Below are 20936 nucleotides of genomic sequence, written 5' to 3' on the forward strand. Positions count from 1 at the left end.
AAATATTTCAGCAGTGTACCATATACAGCTTTATTTCTACTCTTTTCACAGGTGCTTCTTATAGCCTATCTGTAAAAACATTATTTATTTATTTATTTATTTATTTATTTTTAATATTACCAATTAGTTTGTTTTTCTTTTAATATATTCTGGCATAGACAACATATACAGCTAAAATATTATTTTATTATTTTATTCATAAAACTAACTCTGTTACATGTTCTAGCTGCAGATTTACTACAAGAAAAATATACAATACAGTGTTACAGTTTTTTTACGATTGCTATGACATATTTTTCAATACTTTTAACAAATTTCCTAAACTCTTAACACACCAACACACCTACAACACACAATTGGCAAAACAGTTAATTTCATGCTCAAAATCACACATTGTAAACTAAACTCGAACACTAATTTTCAAAATACAATAATACACTAAAACAATACAACATGTCTACCAAAACACTAACACATGTTCTCTTCCAACAGGAACATTTAGTCAATCATAGCACAATGTCATAAAAACACTAACATCAGATGGAATTACAGAAACTGCATTATTTTATGTGTGTCAGGTCTGCCCTTATAGCCTACAATAGACAGTATATTGTATTGATCATAGATTGTGTTTTGCACTGCAGTTTCTTTTGAAGTCTCTCTACATTTTTGTTTTGTTTGGGTTCAGTAAATGCATGCATTTTGTTGTTGTTTTTTTGCAGCAGAAATTCAATACAACAAAATAAATGACTCTTCTTAGAGTAGCTTTATTGAATGTATGGTTTATGAAAAAAGAAGACAGAGACAGAATTGCTGCAGTAACGGCTTTATTTGCAACAGGACATTTCTGCAAGATAACAAAAATATGCAATATAGCTGCCATTTACAGTATTACTGTATGTGAAAATACAAAATATACAAACAGAAAAAGATGTTCTCATCCACATCACACCTGATATCTTCTCTGGCATGGCATCTTGGGAAGAATCTTTTACAGTAACATGCCTTATCCACCCCTGGCAGTGTTCAGCTGTGATGTCTTGGTACACTGAAAAAAATTTGGAGTAGGATTTACTTGAAAAAAGCTAGGCAACTTTGTCCACTCAGAAAATGCTAGTAAATTTACAAATATTTGCCAAGTAAAAACCTAAACATATTTATCAGTAGCTTTAATTAGAAATCTTTAAGTTAAATTTACTTGGAATATGGAATTAAGTAAACTTTACTTAACCTAGTTAAGTGAAAGTAACAAAGAAAATAAGTTATTTTAACTTGGCTAGTAAAAGGTTGATTAATATCGATCTAGTTGAAATTTCATTTGCATTACATTTTACTCAAACAATAATATTGGGTTATACCAGTCATTTATAGTATATGTTTTATTTAGATTATCTAAGTAATTTATACTACAGCATCATGTGAATGCAAAGACCTCAATACTTGGTAGACAATACACAATGACGGTAACATTTGATGGATCGTTTTTGTGTTCGAATGTGTCATTTTGAGCAGAAAATTTACTTGAAATGTCACAAAATGGCAAGTTACTAATCCTGACAACAAAAGCAATGATAAAACAGTGTAAATACAGCTGGAAACCAGTGAAAAATTAACCTCATTAATTATTCAAGGTCCAGTGCATGATGGGAACCCCAGTATCAGAAAAGTTGAGTAATTTTTACTTAATTTTATTGAGTTGATATTTACGCTTTCATTTCTACTCGCTTGAATTACAGTTTTTCTCAATTGTTTACACACAAATTCTGGTACATGAGACACAATGACCACAACATGTAACTCATTCACCAGCCCCCTGAACCAATTCTGCTAAACTACAAGCACAATTCCTGCTTTACACTCAAACTGCAGTTCTAAAACACACTTTTTTTCAAAATACTACACACAATTCTCTGCTTTTGGCACAATTTTCATGCAAAAAATCTCTTGTTTTCACAAGGAACACACTGACTCATCACATGGGCAAACACCCGTCACACAGTTTTACAATTAGCAATCAGAGCTATAGCATAAAAGGGCAACAGGTGAGCTCTTCAATGGAGCAATGGATGCCAACATTGGATTTTTTGTTTTTACTGTAACTGTATACTGTAAATTCTTCTGTTGTTTTGTATGTAGACCACTGTATGTACAACTTTGTGTAGGTTGGGATGTTACGTAAATCAAATCAAAATTAAATATGTTTGTTACCGTGTATTTGTGTGTTCTGAGTATAAAAACAATATTCTCAAATATTTTACAACACACTTATGTATGTACTGTCTGTAGTAAGTGTAACACTGAACAATAAAAGGCCTAAATCGTTATGATGAATGGAGAAGAAGTGTTTTCCATTCATCATAGTGTTTTACATTGAGCACATCAGTGTTCAACTGGTTCTTATAAATGTCTATTCATATTATGGTTTGTGTGTGCACTGTAAAAAATGTTACTGCTATTTACTTAAAAAAAATATGGTAACAATATTACACATAATATTTTTGAGTAGTTAAAGCTTGATTTCATTCATGGAATCTACCTGAATAAATCATGTAAAATGCCCTAATTTATTTAGTCTATGACACACAATTTTTTAGTGAAAATGTGCTTTTTTATTTGAAGTATTTTTTATTCTCAAAATTGTGTGAAGTTAAGTGAATGGATATGACCTGTTTATATTTAACTTTGAGATATATTGTTTTATAAAAAGACCGCATACTGCTAGAACAGCACAGAATCAAACTTGTTACTGCACTATCATTAGCAGAGTTATTGCTACATGTATATAACAATATGTTTTATAATATTAAATAAATGCAGTTATTCACAACCTAACCATAAGCCCTACTCTTCTGCACAATGGTAACGATCAAAACTTTAACATAATAGAAACTCTTTCAAATGTCAAACATACCTGAACATTAAACATTAACAGATGTTTCCCTTTACTCAAAAACACATGAAATAACACTTAATTTCAAGATTTACTCTCCATTTCCAGCCATGTGCAAAGCATGCTGGGAACAAACAATGGCGTCTCTAAATAAAACCGCATAAATGAGCTAATTCTCTTAAAATAAATAGGTAGCCCCTTTTCCTTAATTTTATGAGGTTTATCAGTTCCTCAATTCAAGCCTTAAAATTGTGTATGTTTACTTAAAAAAAATAGGAAAATGTATCTCTTGGTGTTATTAGTGAAATTTTCTCAATATTTTCAATAAAACCCTAACCACAATTTTCTTAATAAAATATACATAATATTTTTAATGATCACCTCAATTTTTTTAATGAAAATTACAAGACTCATGATTCATTTTTTACAGTGTGTCATTTGAAAACAAAATACCATTTTGAGAAGAAATAACATTGCTTTGAATGTAAAGTTTCATTTTGCAGGAGAATTGAGGGGTTTTGCCCATTGTGTGTGTGTTTTTGGATTTGTGTGTAGAGTTCTGAGAATATGAGGCATGCTTTCAGAAAATGTGTGTAAACAATCGAGAAAAACTGTAAGTACTGATATGGAATTTACTTTGTTTTTTTAATTCTTGCCTGAACTAACTTTTTCATGTAAATTACATTGGTTTTTTTTCAGTAGTATTTACTTCACCAAAAAATCATTTTTTTACAGTGTATGCAGCATCTTTTGCATACAGGAGGGACATTTGGTCCTGTGGACTATGGTCAAAAACCTTTCATCTCCTCAAAACACTCCTCAATGGGGTTGAGGAAAGGGAAGGAAAATGGACATCATCCTCTGATGGGCGTCAAACCAGGCTGTGTCTAGACAGGAATGCTGGAATGCCACATTGTCCCATATTTGCATAACTTCAATCAGCTGTTTCTCACTAGCAATGGAATAATGTGAAAATACAATATATACGAACAGAAAAAGCACCAGAATAAAAAAAAAAAAGAAAGTAAAAAAAAAAGAGTCGTCTTCTAATTATCTATTTGCATAATTCAATCAGCTGTTTCTCAGTAGCAATGGAATAAAATACAGAGGATATATTTGTGTTTCAGTTCACAATATTAAGCAGTTGTTTACCTTGATTTTACTGTAAGGTTAGGTTTAGAGCATGGTGTTATCTGTTTTGGCATACAGTGTTAAAGCATTGGTAAATTTGGCAGTAAAAATCCATTGTATTGGTCTTGTTTGAGCTTGTGTGTAAAAGAAGTTCAAGCATTTTAAATTTGTGTTAATTGTATGCATTTTGTGTTAAAGCAACAAGAAATGTTTTACAGTTTTTCTCGATTGCTTAAACACTATAACCAGGCTTTTGAACTAAAATTTCAAAACCATAATGCCATTTATCAAAAAGCACACCCATTTCACTAAACTATAAACACTATTCCCTGTTTTGACACATGAGTCAGATTTGTTGAACTGTCACTGCAAAACTCTACACACAAATCCCTTCATTTCTCATTGCCTACACCATGTTGTCATGTATAAAGCACTAGCATTCAATATTGTTCACTCAAGTCAGCACAGCTTCAGCTCAGTTAGCACACAATTACCCAGGTGGAAACACTAAGAGTCAAAATTTAACACACATCAATCAGATCCTTCAATAGATAGATGAAAGAACCCAAATCAGTTTATTGAGTTTTGGAACAATGGATCCAGAAAGACATGAAGGAAGAGATGGAGGAGGAGGAGGAGGAGAAGGAGGAGGAGGAGGAGGAGAAGGAGGAGGAGGAGGAGGAGGAGGAGGAGGAGGAGGAGGATGAAGGGCAAGAAGACAAGCAGTCTCAGATGAAATTTAGTTGCCCATGTCTTAGTCAATGGTATGACTATGAGGGAGGCTGGGCTACGAGTAAGGCCAAATTTGAGTAGCTTTATCGTCGCCTCGAGAACCTTCATGGAGGTGTAGTGGCAAACAAAATTCTATCACTGAATAAAAGACAAACATTTCCAATAGTCTTTGATGAGGTTTATTTTCTTGCAAGAAAAGGCCAGCAGTCGTACAGTCACACACAGAGTGGTTGCAGAGTGTGACAGTGAAGGGAGGGCATCCTTTCTCCTTTATAGTCTTGACTCCCAGAATGTTGTCTTTCTAGGCAAATGATGGTATTTCAACCATATGTGGAACATTCTTAGACGTGTTGATCATATTGTCTCCTTGAGTGGAGGTCCTCCTGTCACGTCCCAACACTCTTTACCATTCCAGTACAATTTCATATTAGAATAAGGTTTGTGTGTGCTCTTTTACTGTCATATGATGGTCACACACATCTTTAGAGGAGAGAGTAAAAAAAAAAAAAGAAGAGTAAAACAGGAAGAATTTTTTTTTGTTTTTTTGTGTGTGTGTGTGTGTGTGTGTGTTGTACTGTGTAGTACATGAATGAATAAAAATGTGCCAATGTATCCATTGATTGTGTCTTTTGTGTTCATCATGTGAAAAGGTTTGTGAGGGGGGAACCACAAGCAACATAACTTACCAGTTTTGGAAATGTTGTTTTGAATTTATTGCACCAGTGTGTTAGACTATGTTGTAGTGTGTGTGATTTTGAGGGCTTGTGTGTCCTGTCTGAGGGCAAAGTTTGGTTTTTCAGCAAGAGTGAATGTGTAACCCAGGTTGAAATCTGGTAATATATTATTAGTTCTGCTGCCCCTTTAAGAAGTGATCTCATGCCACCCCAGTCATGTGACTGTGCTTGGCCAATCGCGCAGTAGAGCACGAGTTTAATTAGGCTGCAGCTTCTTCCTCATTCAGAGGTGTGGGGAAGCTGATCGGCAGCTGTGGACAGGTTTGTGTTCAACAAACAATTCACTCTTTTACTTGATTTATTCTTTTAAGTTAAACACATCATTGTAACTTTTAGAATAACTTAGTGGCTGCAGGGGATTGCCACCGTCACCAGATTGCCATATGTTTACTTAGAGGAACTGGTGAGTACTCTGAATGAATGAACTACATGCTGAAAGCTAACATATTAGCCAAATATTCACCAACTGGTTTTGATTAATTTTATGCTTTTGTGACATTTGCATTTGTGGGTTACAAATATATTTGTTTTCAGTAAGTGTGTTTATATGTAGTAAGGAAATCTGATTATAGTACTGTTGAATTTATTTGAACTTTGTGCAGCCAATACAACTTTAACATTGTACTGTTTATTGTGTTGTCATGCCCTTAATGTTTATTATTTGTAGTTTGTACATTTATTGATTCATTTTGTAATAATTTAGAATTGTGTGCACATGAAAATGATATCTGAGTGTGGAATGAGCTGATGCTTAGTTTCAACTTTGCCCTGTTATTTACTGGTCCTGTTGTTGTACTACAGGCCAGGTTTTTTCTCTCTGTCTGGAGACGAATGATGGCGAGCCGAATTTCTATTGCTGGGAGCCTACCATCCGTGTAGCATCCACTGAATAGCCATCCTACTGGTCTGGTAGGAAGGTTGTCCACAGCCTGTCCCCCACACACTTCTCCATAGACTAGTGCTTCAACCCCACATACACATCCTTCACATGATGAACAATAACTTACGGACTTATCACTACAAACTTCCATAAAACCCTTGTGGGTTGTCGCGCTGGTCTTGTATACCATCTATTGCTGGGACAGTTCTTTTTCTTTTTGGTTTTTGTGTGTGTGTATTTGCTGTAATTTATATTAGTCTATACTTGAACAACAACTATCAAGTGCACTTAACTACAAACCGGTTCAACTGCAGTCTGTAAATATTTTGGGATTCTTTTCTTTTTCTTTTCTTTCATTATTTCTATTTGTAAATATTTTGTTTAATTATTTTGCAATATATGGTACCTGCACCAAATTTAAACTTATGTTTCTGTGTTGTTACTGACCACCAGCTCCTGTAGACGAATTTAGACTTCTGTTATTTTACTAGCCTAAGACATATTAATATCGGTTAACCGTCTCAAACACCCGTTACATCTTGGCGAGCCAGCCAGGAGCTGGTTTGTACAGTAATTAACATTTTTTTTAACAGAAACCGTTTATTCAGACTCACCAGTTCGTTTTTGCGATGGAAGTTTTCGAAACACTCGGGATAAAAATTCCTAATGCCGTCTTAGTGGATGGGCCGGTTGAAGAGAGTTCCTCTGAAGTTATAGATTTTCTTGATCAATATGGCGACATTAATCGCGATGACATTATTGATGATAGCGAATCCGAATTTCATCATATGCTCATTGTTGAATTTGTGTCAGGAGTGTCCGTAGCAAAACTGTCTTCACGACTGCCGTATACATTTATTTCTGATGAAAATAACGAATTCCATATTAGGAATTTATCCCAAATTTACACTTCAAAGTTGGGTGGTTCAAAGACTGACACTTATTTATCTGACTTGAAAGGAATTGCTAAAATGTCTGGAAAAGATTATTCGATGGTTCTTGGTGAAATGATGTCCCAGATACAACAAGCTATAGCACAACTTCCTCCCGCTGCTGTAAATGTCCCTAAAATTGAACAAAAGATAGCTGACCAACCAAAAAACCCTCCAGAGCCATTTGTACCTCCTTCTGTACCAAGTCGAACTTTTGGTCCAGTGTATGCTCCCTTACAAACCTCTCTCACTCCACCTGCTTCTGCTTTTAACAGTGCCGGTATGAACAGCGCCGGGGGACGACCGATTGCACCTGGTGACCTTAACCCTCCTGAGGTGCAGCGTTACGTCGTGGAGCATGTGGTTCGGAGCGGTGATACATCCATGCATGCCACCCACCGGCTGAGACCGTTCTCTGGTAAAGTGCCCAGGCCAAACCATGAAATGGACTACGACACCTGGCGGTCTGGCGTCGAATTAGTGCTGCGTGATCCAGCCATATCTGATCTCCAACGCGCCAGACTAATTCGTGACAGCCTGCTGCCCCCTGCCTGTGACATGGTGAAACATCTAAGCCATGATGCGCTGCCTGATGTGTATCTGCAGCAGCTGGAGTCAGCGTATGGCACTGTCCAGGATGGTGAAGAACTTTACGCCAAGTTCATGGACACTTACCAAAATCATGGAGAGAAGCCGTCTGAGTACCTGCAGAGACTCCAGGTGGCACTGCAACATGCTGTGAGGAGAGGAGGAGTATCTGAGAGAGATATGGATAAACGTTTATTGGCTCAATTCTGCAGAGAGTGTTGGGACAATGGACTGATTTCAGAACTCCAACTCAAACAAAGGAAATCCAGTCCACCATCTTTTGCTGAACTTTTACTACTCCTGCGAACAGAGGAGGACAGAGAAGCAGCAAAGGAGCGAAGAATGAAACAGCACCTTGGAGGAACCAAACAAAAGGTAACCACTCATGCTCAATTTGTAAACAGGCCGGATGAAGAATCAAATCTGTGCACTGCGATAACAAAGTTCACCAAGGAGCTTTCACACCAGATGACAGCCATTCAACAACAGCTTGCCGCTCTCAACGCCGGTCAAACCAACAGACATCAGCCAGCAGCTATGTATTCTGCCTCAAAGCAGTCTGAAACCGGGAAGACGGGGAGAAATGCCAAACTAGCTTCTTCCTATCCAAAACCTGGGTTTTGCTTTCGCTGTGGGGAGGATGGCCACATTAAGCCTCAGTGTGATTCTGATCCGAACCCAGCACTGGTTAGCGCCAAGCGAAAGCAGTTTCAAGACAGGCAGCAGAAGTGGCAGGGACAAAATCCATCTGCAAAGAAGCATTTAAACTAGCTTCAGTTCCTGGTGTGGGACACCCAGGGGCTGAGCAGGACCAAATTTGTCCCGCCAAGAGTAAGCTTCCTGTCAACTGTTCTGAGCTGCAGTCTACATCAAGGAGAGTACCAAAAGGACTTATAGGATCCAGATGTACTGCTGATGTCAAAGTCGCCGGTCACCAAGGTTCCTGTCTTTTGGATACCGGGTCCCAAGTTACGACCATTCCGGTTTCCTTTTACAATGAACGTCTCTCCAATCAACCAGTTCAACCCCTGCATGAGCTACTCCACGTTGAAGGAGCAGCAGGCCAAACTGTTCCATATCTTGGCTACGTTGAAACTACAGTGACTTTTCCTAAAGACTTTGTTGGAAGCATCATTACTGTTCCAACTCTTGCACTCATTGTTCCTGATGTCAGACCAGGATTTCCCACCTCAATCTTGATTGGCATGAACACTCTCGAGACGCTCTATGACAAGTTTCGGCAAAGCGACAATTCTTCCTTCCAACCAAATGCATTAGGTTACCGAGCTGTACTACAAACTCTCCAAGTGACTTACCAACAAAGCTGCAGCGACCATCTTGGAGTTGTAACTCTGCTCAGTAAATCCTCTGTGCTCGTTCCTGCTGGCCACACCGTATTGCTGAAAGGCTCCGCTAAAGTCTCTGCTCCAGCAAGTCAGTATGCTGTCGTCCAACATCCGGATTCAGGTCTACCGGGTGGTTTGTGCGTTAGCAGCTGTCTTGTCTCTATGCCAACGCGTTTTCCTCACCAAGTACCTGTCATGGTGAGAAACGAATCGGAGCAAGACATCTACATACCATCTTCGACCATCATAGCAGAACTGGGAGTGTATGAGTGCATCGTCTCAGAGCAGCATGTGACCAGTTCCTCAGCACATGGGCCCAACGGCACTCCACTAGTTTTCAACTTTGGGGAATCGCCATTACCCCCGGAATGGAAGGAAAGAATAACCAGCAAGTTGAATGCAATGTCCAATGTCTTTTCCCAGCATGACATGGATGTTGGCTGCGCTAGTCATGTGAAACATCATATTAATCTCCATGACAACACTCCGTTCAAGCACCGAGCAAGACCAATTCATCCTCAGGATATAGAAGCTGTTCGCAAACATCTGAGAGAGCTTCTAGATGCTGGTGTTATCAGAGAATCCGAGTCACCATTCTCGTCGCCTATAGTTGTTGTCAAGAAGAAAAATGGAGATATTCGATTATGTATTGATTACCGCAAGCTCAATTTGCAGACTGTAAAGGATGCATATGCATTGCCAAACTTGGAGGAATCGTTTTCTGCACTCACTGGATCCAAGTGGTTTTCGGTGCTAGATCTCAAGTCAGGTTATTATCAAATCGAAATGAATGAAACAGATAAACCAAAAACAGCCTTTGTTACACCTCTTGGATTCTGGGAATTTAACCGTATGCCCCAGGGAGTAACCAATGCACCTTCAACCTTCCAAAGGTTAATGGAAAAGTGTATGGGAGATCTCCACTTGGAAGAGGTCCTGGTGTTTTTGGATGACCTGATCATTTTTTCCAACACGCTTGAGGAGCACGAGAGCCGTCTGCTTAGAGTGCTGAGCCGTCTACGAGAGTACGGATTGAAACTATCGCCTGAAAAGTGTAAATTCTGTCAGACATCAGTCAAATATCTAGGACACATTGTTTCTGAAAATGGTGTTGAGACCGACCCAGAGAAGGTATCTGCACTAAAATCCTGGCCAGTTCCCACTAATCTCAAGACCTTAAGATCCTTCCTGGGATTCGCAGGCTATTACCGCCGTTTTATTAAGGGGTATTCAGCCATTGCAAAGCCTCTCAACGACCTTACCCGCGGATATTCTTCCACAAGAAAGAACTTAAAACCCCTTGACTCAAAGGTCCACCAGTTCGATCCAAAGCAACCCTTCGGTTCTCGGTGGAGTCCCGACTGTCAACTTGCTTTCACTTCCTTGATTGAAAAACTTACCAGTGCACCAGTCCTGGGCTTTGCTGATCCAAAGCGCCCTTATATTCTGCATACAGATGCAAGCACCATTGGGCTGGGTGCAGCGCTCTATCAAGAGCAAGACTCCAACCTTCGACCTATTGCTTTCGCAAGCCGAGGACTCACATCAAGCGAAACTCGTTATCCGGCTCATAAACTTGAGTTTTTAGCACTAAAGTGGAGTGTGACAGAAAAATTTCAGGACTATCTGTATGGTGCCCATTTTACTGTGGTTACTGATAATAACCCTCTTACCTACATCCTGACATCAGCCAAGCTGGATGCAACGAGCCATCGGTGGTTGGCTGCACTTTCCACGTTTTCCTTTAAGTTGCAATATAGAGCTGGACGACAGAATCTGGATGCGGATGCACTTTCCCGCCGACCACAGGAGGACCCGTCCTGTTGCGAATCTGATCAAGAACTCCTCGATCAGTTCACCAGACAACATCTTTCTTATCCTGGTGACCCCTCAATTTCATCTGAGGTTGTCACTGCCATTTGTGAGAGTTGCCTCTTCCGAGCGGAAGCAGCCAGCCCTTTGATTGAGTCCCTGTCCATCAAGGCAGACGTTCTTCCTGAGAGTTATATAGAAGATCTTGGGCTGCCTGTGGTTCCGACTCTGTCCCATCTTGAGCTCCGGGACAAACAGCGGGCTGACCCAAATCTTCGGGAAGTCATTCACCAGATGGAGACAGGTGAGAAAGTTCCTCCTACTGCCAGGGAGGGGCTGCCTGAGATCTCCTTGTTGCTGAGGGAGCTCAACAAGCTCGAACTAGTCGAAGGCATTCTCTACAGAAAGCGACAAGACAATGAACAGACTTCATATCAACTTGTCCTGCCTGAAGAACTTCGTTCCCCTGTTTTGCAGAGTCTCCATAATGATATGGGTCATATGGGGATAGAGCGCACGTTAGACCTCGCTCGTACCCGCTTCTATTGGCCCAAAATGTCTGCTGACATAGAGCACAAGATAAAGACTTGTGGACGGTGCATTCGTCGCAAAGCTCTTCCTGAGAGAGCCGCTCCTCTCATCAGTATTCAAACTTTTAGACCACTTGAACTCATCTGCATGGATTTTCTCAGTCTTGAACCAGACACCAGCAACACCAAAGACATCCTTGTGTTAACAGACCACTTCACTAAATTCGCCTTAGCCTTTCCAACCTCTAATCAGAAGGCTAGGACAGTGGCCAAATGTCTGTGGGACAACTTTATAGTCTATTATGGGATACCAGAACGACTACATACAGACCAAGGGCGGGACTTTGAGTCCAAACTGATCAAGGAGTTATGTGAAGTGGCTGGAATCAAGAAGTGTCGGACGACACCATACCATCCTCGAGGGAATCCGGTAGAAAGGTTCAATCGCACTCTGCTCAACATGTTGGGGACTCTGGAAGCAAAACAAAAAATGAAATGGAAAGACTTCGTCAAACCCTTGGTACACGCTTACAATTGTACAAGGAATGAGACCACAGGATATACACCATACGAGCTGATGTTTGGACGTTCTCCCCGTCTTCCGGTCGACCTGGCTTTTGGATTACCTCTGAGTGGGGAAAAACACCAACCTCATTCACAGTATGTCCAAAATCTGAAGTCCCGGTTGAAAGAAAGCTACGATATTGCCTCGAAGAATGCTGTTAAAGCATCTGAAAAGAACAAGGTCCGCTTTGATCAAAGAGTTATTCCTTCAAGGTTGGAGCCTGGAGATCGAGTGCTTGTCCGTAATGTTCGATTGAGAGGTAAACACAAGCTCAGTGATAAGTGGGAGCAGGACATCTACGTTGTGGTGGATCAAGCTGGAGACCTACCAGTCTATACAGTGAAGCCAGAGCATTGTGATGGTCCTAAACGTACTCTTCACAGAGATCTTCTTTTACCATGTGGTTTCCTCCCTGCTGTTGAAGAGCCGTTCATTGAGGCCAGTTCAGTCTCAAGGCCAAGAACGCGGCAGCAGCGTGAGATCCCTCCTGACTCTGAGGTCTCTGAAGAGGAAGACTCTCCACCTGAACCAACAGTTCTTGGTCTGGATTCAAGTCCAATGAAGTTCACTGTGGAGAAGTTTAATAAAAAGGCTTCATCCCCAAGTGTTGCCAATGACTATCTTTCTCCACCAATGACACCTGCGAGTGAACCAGCTGTTGTTGATGAAGGAGCAGAGAGTGAGCACTTACCTGAAGAAGAGACGTTACCTGTAACACCTGACCATTTATCTGAAGCTGAAGAATCGGTAGCACCTGTTGAAGCTGACTTACCTGAACACCTATTTGAGTCTGAAGCCGAGGAAGAAGAAGAGTCTGTCGAACTACCTGTGGAAAGAAACTCTGGAAGTGTCAGTCCCGAATTTGTTGAAATTCCACTCACTGAAGACTCTGAAGAATCTGTCGATCCTGAGACGTCAGTTTCTAGTGTCTTTGAGCCCCTAAACTTTGATTTAACTCATGATTCTGTAGAACCAGAACCCGGTCCAAGACGTTCTGTGCGTCAACGATTACCACCTAAAAGGTTGCAGTACAGTTCGCTTGGTAATCCCCTGATATCTGTGGTTCAAACCCTTTTACATAGTATATCTGAGGCATTTAATCCTGCTTCTACCACCAGTTCAGTTATTCACGTGGTTTAACATGCAACGGGACGTGCATGGGTTTAAAGGGGGAGGGTGTAACCCAGGTTGAAATCTGGTAATATATTATTAGTTCTGCTGCCCCTTTAAGAAGTGATCTCATGCCACCCCAGTCATGTGACTGTGCTTGGCCAATCGCGCAGTAGAGCACGAGTTTAATTAGGCTGCAGCTTCTTCCTCATTCAGAGGTGTGGGGAAGCTGATCGGCAGCTGTGGACAGGTTTGTGTTCAACAAACAATTCACTCTTTTACTTGATTTATTCTTTTAAGTTAAACACATCATTGTAACTTTTAGAATAACTTAGTGGCTGCAGGGGATTGCCACCGTCACCAGATTGCCATATGTTTACTTAGAGGAACTGGTGAGTACTCTGAATGAATGAACTACATGCTGAAAGCTAACATATTAGCCAAATATTCACCAACTGGTTTTGATTAATTTTATGCTTTTGTGACATTTGCATTTGTGGGTTACAAATATATTTGTTTTCAGTAAGTGTGTTTATATGTAGTAAGGAAATCTGATTATAGTACTGTTGAATTTATTTGAACTTTGTGCAGCCAATACAACTTTAACATTGTACTGTTTATTGTGTTGTCATGCCCTTAATGTTTATTATTTGTAGTTTGTACATTTATTGATTCATTTTGTAATAATTTAGAATTGTGTGCACATGAAAATGATATCTGAGTGTGGAATGAGCTGATGCTTAGTTTCAACTTTGCCCTGTTATTTACTGGTCCTGTTGTTGTACTACAGGCCAGGTTTTTTCTCTCTGTCTGGAGACGAATGATGGCGAGCCGAATTTCTATTGCTGGGAGCCTACCATCCGTGTAGCATCCACTGAATAGCCATCCTACTGGTCTGGTAGGAAGGTTGTCCACAGCCTGTCCCCCACACACTTCTCCATAGACTAGTGCTTCAACCCCACATACACATCCTTCACATGATGAACAATAACTTACGGACTTATCACTACAAACTTCCATAAAACCCTTGTGGGTTGTCGCGCTGGTCTTGTATACCATCTATTGCTGGGACAGTTCTTTTTCTTTTTGGTTTTTGTGTGTGTGTATTTGCTGTAATTTATATTAGTCTATACTTGAACAACAACTATCAAGTGCACTTAACTACAAACCGGTTCAACTGCAGTCTGTAAATATTTTGGGATTCTTTTCTTTTTCTTTTCTTTCATTATTTCTATTTGTAAATATTTTGTTTAATTATTTTGCAATATATGGTACCTGCACCAAATTTAAACTTATGTTTCTGTGTTGTTACTGACCACCAGCTCCTGTAGACGAATTTAGACTTCTGTTATTTTACTAGCCTAAGACATATTAATATCGGTTAACCGTCTCAAACACCCGTTACAAATGGTTTTGAGTGTAGAGCTTCATTTTGACCTGAAAATAGGATGTGTGGGGAATTGGGTGAGACGTTATGGATTTGTGTTTATAGTTTTGAGAATACGAGGCATAGTTTCAAGAAATGTGTTTAAGCAATCGAGAAAAACTGTAATAGTATAGCTTACACAGACGGATGTAGTGCTAACTGTGTTAAGAGTTTTGGAAAATTGTTAAATGTATTGAAAAATCTGTCATAGCAATCGTAAAAAGCCATAAGTTTGTGTTACAGATCACATATATTTTACTTTATTATCACGTCAACGATCTCACAATACTTATTTAATTTTTTGTATGCATTTTACAGTTTTTCTCGATTGCTTAAACACTATAACCAGGCTTTTGAACTAAAATTTCAAAACCATAATGCCATTTATCAAAAAGCACACCCATTTCACTAAACTATAAACACTATTCCCTGTTTTGACACATGAGTCAGATTTGTTGAACTGTCACTGCAAAACTCTACACACAAATCCCTTCATTTCTCATTGCCTACACCATGTTGTCATGTATAAAGCACTAGCATTCAATATTGTTCACTCAAGTCAGCACAGCTTCAGCTCAGTTAGCACACAATTACCCAGGTGGAAACACTAAGAGTCAAAATTTAACACACATCAATCAGATCCTTCAATAGATAGATGAAAGAACCCAAATCAGTTTATTGAGTTTTGGAACAATGGATCCAGAAAGACATGAAGGAAGAGATGGAGGAGGAGGAGGAGGAGAAGGAGGAGGAGGAGGAGGAGAAGGAGGAGGAGGAGGAGGAGGAGGAGGAGGAGGAGGAGGATGAAGGGCAAGAAGACAAGCAGTCTCAGATGAAATTTAGTTGCCCATGTCTTAGTCAATGGTATGACTATGAGGGAGGCTGGGCTACGAGTAAGGCCAAATTTGAGTAGCTTTATCGTCGCCTCGAGAACCTTCATGGAGGTGTAGTGGCAAACAAAATTCTATCACTGAATAAAAGACAAACATTTCCAATAGTCTTTGATGAGGTTTATTTTCTTGCAAGAAAAGGCCAGCAGTCGTACAGTCACACACAGAGTGGTTGCAGAGTGTGACAGTGAAGGGAGGGCATCCTTTCTCCTTTATAGTCTTGACTCCCAGAATGTTGTCTTTCTAGGCAAATGATGGTATTTCAACCATATGTGGAACATTCTTAGACGTGTTGATCATATTGTCTCCTTGAGTGGAGGTCCTCCTGTCACGTCCCAACACTCTTTACCATTCCAGTACAATTTCATATTAGAATAAGGTTTGTGTGTGCTCTTTTACTGTCATATGATGGTCACACACATCTTTAGAGGAGAGAGTAAAAAAAAAAAAAGAAGAGTAAAACAGGAAGAATTTTTTTTTGTTTTTTTGTGTGTGTGTGTGTGTGTGTTGTACTGTGTAGTACATGAATGAATAAAAATGTGCCAATGTATCCATTGATTGTGTCTTTTGTGTTCATCATGTGAAAAGGTTTGTGAGGGGGGGGAACCACAAGCAACATAACTTACCAGTTTTGGAAATGTTGTTTTGAATTTATTGCACCAGTGTGTTAGACTATGTTGTAGTGTGTGTGATTTTGAGGGCTTGTGTGTCCTGTCTGAGGGCAAAGTTTGGTTTTTCAGCAAGAGTGAATGGTTTTGAGTGTAGAGCTTCATTTTGACCTGAAAATAGGATGTGTGGGGAATTGGGTGAGACGTTATGGATTTGTGTTTATAGTTTTGAGAATACGAGGCATAGTTTCAAGAAATGTGTTTAAGCAATCGAGAAAAACTGTAATAGTATAGCTTACACAGACGGATGTAGTGCTAACTGTGTTAAGAGTTTTGGAAAATTGTTAAATGTATTGAAAAATCTGTCATAGCAATCGTAAAAAGCCATAAGTTTGTGTTACAGATCACATATATTTTACTTTATTATCACGTCAACGATCTCACAATACTTATTTAATTTTTTGTATGCATTTTAATAACAACAAAACATAATGTACGTACAGGAGTACATATAACCATATATGTCAGGGGTAAACAAGGGGGAAAAGGAAGAAAGAAAGAGAGAAAAGGAAAGTCATTTTACAGGAAAAGAAAACTTGAACCTATTACAGTTTTTCTCGATTGCTTAAACACATTTCTTGAAACTATGCCTCGTATTCTCGAAACTGTAAACACAAATCCATAACGTCTCACCCAATTCCCCAAACATCCTATTTTCAGGTCAAAATGAAGCTCTTCACTCAAAACCATTCACTCTTGCTGAAAAACCAAACTTTGGCCTCAGACAGGACACACAAGCCCTCAAAATCACACACACTACAACATAGTCTAACACACTGGTGCAATAAATTCAAAACAACATTTCCAAAACTGGTAAGTTATGTTGCTTGTGGTTCCCCCCTCACAAACCTTTTCACATGATGAACACAAAAGACACAACCAGTGGATACATTGGCACATTTTTATTCATTCATGTACTACACAGTACAACACACACAAAAAAACATTCTTTTTTTTTTTACTCTTCTTCTTTTTTTATTCTCTCCTCTAAACATTTATTTTATATTTACTTACAGTAAGATGTGTGTGACCATCATATGACAGTAAAAGAGCACACACAAACCTTATTCTAATATGGAATTGTATTGGAATGGTAAAGAGTGTTGTTACGTGACAGGAGGGCCTCCACTCAAGGAGACAATATGATGAACACGTCTAAGAATGTTCCACATATGGTTGAAATACCATCATTGGCCTAGAAAGATAACATTCTGGGAGTCAAGACTATAAAGGATGAAGGATGGCCAACCTTCACTGTCACACTCTGTGTCACTCTGGGTGACTGTACGACTGCTGGACTTTTCTTGCAAGAAAATACACCTCATCAGAGACTATTGGAAATGTTTGTCTTTTATTCAGTGATATAATTCTGTTTGCCACCACACCTCCCTGAAGGTTCTCGAGGCGACGGTAAAGCGACTCAAATTTGGCCTTCCAGCCTCCCTCATAGTCATACCATTGACTAAGACATGGGCAACTAGAGTGGCTTGAATTTCATCTGAGACTGCTTGTCTTCTTGCCCTTGCCCTTCCTCCTCCTCCTCCTCCTCCTCCTCCTCCTCCTCCTCCTCCTCCTCCTCCTCCTCCTTATCCCTCTTCCTTCATGTCTTTCTTGATCCATTGTTCCAAAACTCAATAAACTGATTTGGACCCTTTTATCTATCTATTGAAGGATCTGATTGATGTGTGTTCAATTTTGACTCTTAGTGTTTCCACCTGGGTAATTGTGTGCTAACTGAGCTGAAGCTGTGCTGACTTGAGTGAACAATTTTGAATGCTAGTGCTTTCTAAATGACAACATGGTGTAGGCAATGAGAAAATAAGGGATTTGTGTGTAGAGTTTTGCAGTGACAGTTCAACAAATCTGACTCATGTGTCAAAACAGGGAATAGTGTTTATAGTTTAGTGAAATGGGTGTGCTTTTTGATAAATGGCATTATGGTTTTGAAATTTTAGTTCAAAAGCCTGGCTATAGTGTTTAACCAATCGAGAAAAACTGTAAACTGCTGTGTAGTTTTCCTTGCTTTTAAGTTTTTATATTTGAATATTGTTTTTAAATATATTTTAATATCAATTTTAAATTGTTCAAAATGTGGCTTTTTCATTCCATTTGACTTTATGAATATAGTATCGGCCAATCATAATAATGAAATCAAATTTAAACAAAAGATTTTTATCACCATCAAATGAAAAACATTTTAGTATAACATCAACTTCTTCAAAGTTAACAGGAATCATTCTCCATTTCCTCCAACGATAAAGTCTTTAAATCTCTAGTGTGATTTGTCTCTGTGGTCTCGTCTGAGGAGCAACACCTCCATCTAGTGGCTCAACCTGAACTCACATGTTATCAGGAGTTATTTACTCAGTCTCTGTAATGAGATCCAGTGATTGTGTCTGTTACTCAAGAAAGCCACTAGATGGCGCTGTGAACAGTCCACAGTACCCCTGGGGGGCGCCAGTGCTGATTATGCAGGAGCTGGATGAGGATTTTGCCTGTCGGTCAGGAAGCTGGTGATCCACTGACAGATGGAGGCGGGCACAGGGAGCTGGGTTCATTTGGACAGGAGGATGTTTGGTATGATGGTGTTGAAGGCCGAGCTGAAGTCCACATACAGGATCCTCACATAAGTCCCTGGTTTGTCCAGATGTTGTAGGATATAATGCAGTCCCAAGTTGACTGCATCATCCACAGACCTGATCGCTCGATAAGCAAACTGTCCAGCAAGGGTCCAGTGAGGTTCTCCAGGTGGGCCAGCACCAGTCTTTCAAATGACTTCATGACCACAGATGTTAAGGCAACAGGTCAGTAGTCATTCAGTCCAGTGATTTTGGGTTTCTTTGGGACGGGGATGATGGTGGAGCGTTTGAAGCAGGAAGAAACTTCACACAGCTCTAGTGATCTGTTGCAGATCTGTGTGAAGATGGAGCCGGCTGGCAGCGTTTGCGTACGAAGATACGTCTCAAAACTGATTTCAGACACTCTTCTGAGGCAGCGTACAGTAACAGTTTAATGATCTACAACAGAATCCGGCAGCATTTATCAGCTTTCGGACGCAGCCGTACACTCGTTATTGCGGTGCATTGTGGGATTGAATGAGTGCACTCAGTAACGTCCACTATGGTGTCAGACACCACTACAAATGGCTGTTCCCTCAAATTATGGCCTATTTAAGGGTCTAGTGGTGATTTCGGACACAGCCCATGCATGTTTTATTACATTTATTATGTCGAGCGCCTCCTGGAGGAATACTAACTTTATATATATATATATATTTCCAGCAGAGAGCAACATATACAGCTTTACATTATTTAAACCATCATTGGTAAATGTACATTATTGTTAAGATCATTATTCTTTTTCAAAAATATATATTTTTTTCATTTACTATTAAATTGTAATTTGTTTACTCTGTACACTTTTTTATCATTTTTTTTTAGAAAAAAACAAAAACATTTTATTGTTTATAAACTTTCTGTCATGGTTAGATTTAAGAAATTAATGTTTATAAAAGACAATAAATTCTGTATATTTGTTTGTTTCCTCACAGAGTAATCAATGAGTCATGAGTCATTTTTCCTATAAATTATTTTTAAAAATAAAAATGTCACATTAAATAATGAAGTGCTCTTGATGACCACTAGAGGAGTCTTCCCGTTTCCCACTATCATTGTGGCATTTTATAACTGGTGAAATTAGTCAAAGATTAACATTCACAGTTAGTCTCATATAGAAATTATTTAACTGTGATTTTACTGAAAGATCAAGTTTGAGTTCAGCTCTAAACTCAGTTATTAGTGATTATTAAATAAAATAATATAACATAAAATGAATATGAAGCTCAAATACCCAACAGCATTAGTTTGAGTGTGACATTACACTTATGTGAAGTAAAATTTTGTCTATTTGTTGCTTAGTTATTGATTCATATACATTTTTTTAATCTATTTATCTTTTCATTTATCATCTTTTGTTTGTGTTTACTGCTGCAGAATATTATTCACTTCACATTTAAATGAATAAAAGTATTTGATATCTTGAAATGAGACAATCTGAGATTATTTATTTTCATGAATTATTCCGATATCAGGAAGTGTAACTTTTAAAAATATATATCTAAAATCACAATAAAACTCACAGAATGACTTTACAAACCGTTTATTGACTGATCTGATCTCAGTTTGATGTGTTTATTCCTCAGACTCTGTCCACTGTTGTGGTCCTACTGAAGCTGTGATCCGATTGGTCCTCTCTGCTCTGGTGGGCGTGGCTACTGTCATTATACTGGTTTATGACATCAGATCCAGAAGAGCTGAACAGGATCCGCTCCATCATTGCTGTATGACGTCAGTGTGAGATTGAAGGTTGTTTAAATCTCAACATTAAGATGTTTGATGTTCATCTCTCATATCTTCTCTAACATTCTATTCTATTCTATTCTATTCTATTCTATTCTATTCTATTCTATTCTATTCTATTCTATTCTATAAACATTTGATATGATTACAGCAGTATTTCCTGTTCCTGACACAGATATTGTTTGTATGAATTGAGCATATTATGTAAGGGTTAATGCCCGACGAGGTGTCCATTATCAGGTTTTAATGGACGATGGCGAGGCGTGAACCGTCCGACGCGCAGCGGAAGTCCATTAAAATCTGATAACGGACACCTCGAAGGGCATTAACCCGCTTATTCCATG

At 39.1% G+C, this 20936-nt stretch overlaps 1 long non-coding RNA gene across 1 annotated transcript; it reads left to right on the forward strand.

The window, feature by feature from the left end:
• Positions 1–13314: 13314 nt before the first annotated feature.
• LOC311294927 lies at positions 13315–14670 on the forward strand. The gene is made up of 3 exons (XR_014628137.1): positions 13315–13500; positions 13576–13642; positions 14041–14670. It is a non-coding gene; the product is annotated as an uncharacterized lncRNA (long non-coding RNA).
• The last annotated feature ends 6266 nt before the right edge of the window (positions 14671–20936 follow it).

Source organism: Rutilus rutilus, assembly GCF_951802725.1.
Source record: "Rutilus rutilus genome assembly, chromosome: 8".
In the NCBI taxonomy this organism is placed as follows: Eukaryota; Metazoa; Chordata; class Actinopteri; order Cypriniformes; family Leuciscidae; genus Rutilus; species Rutilus rutilus.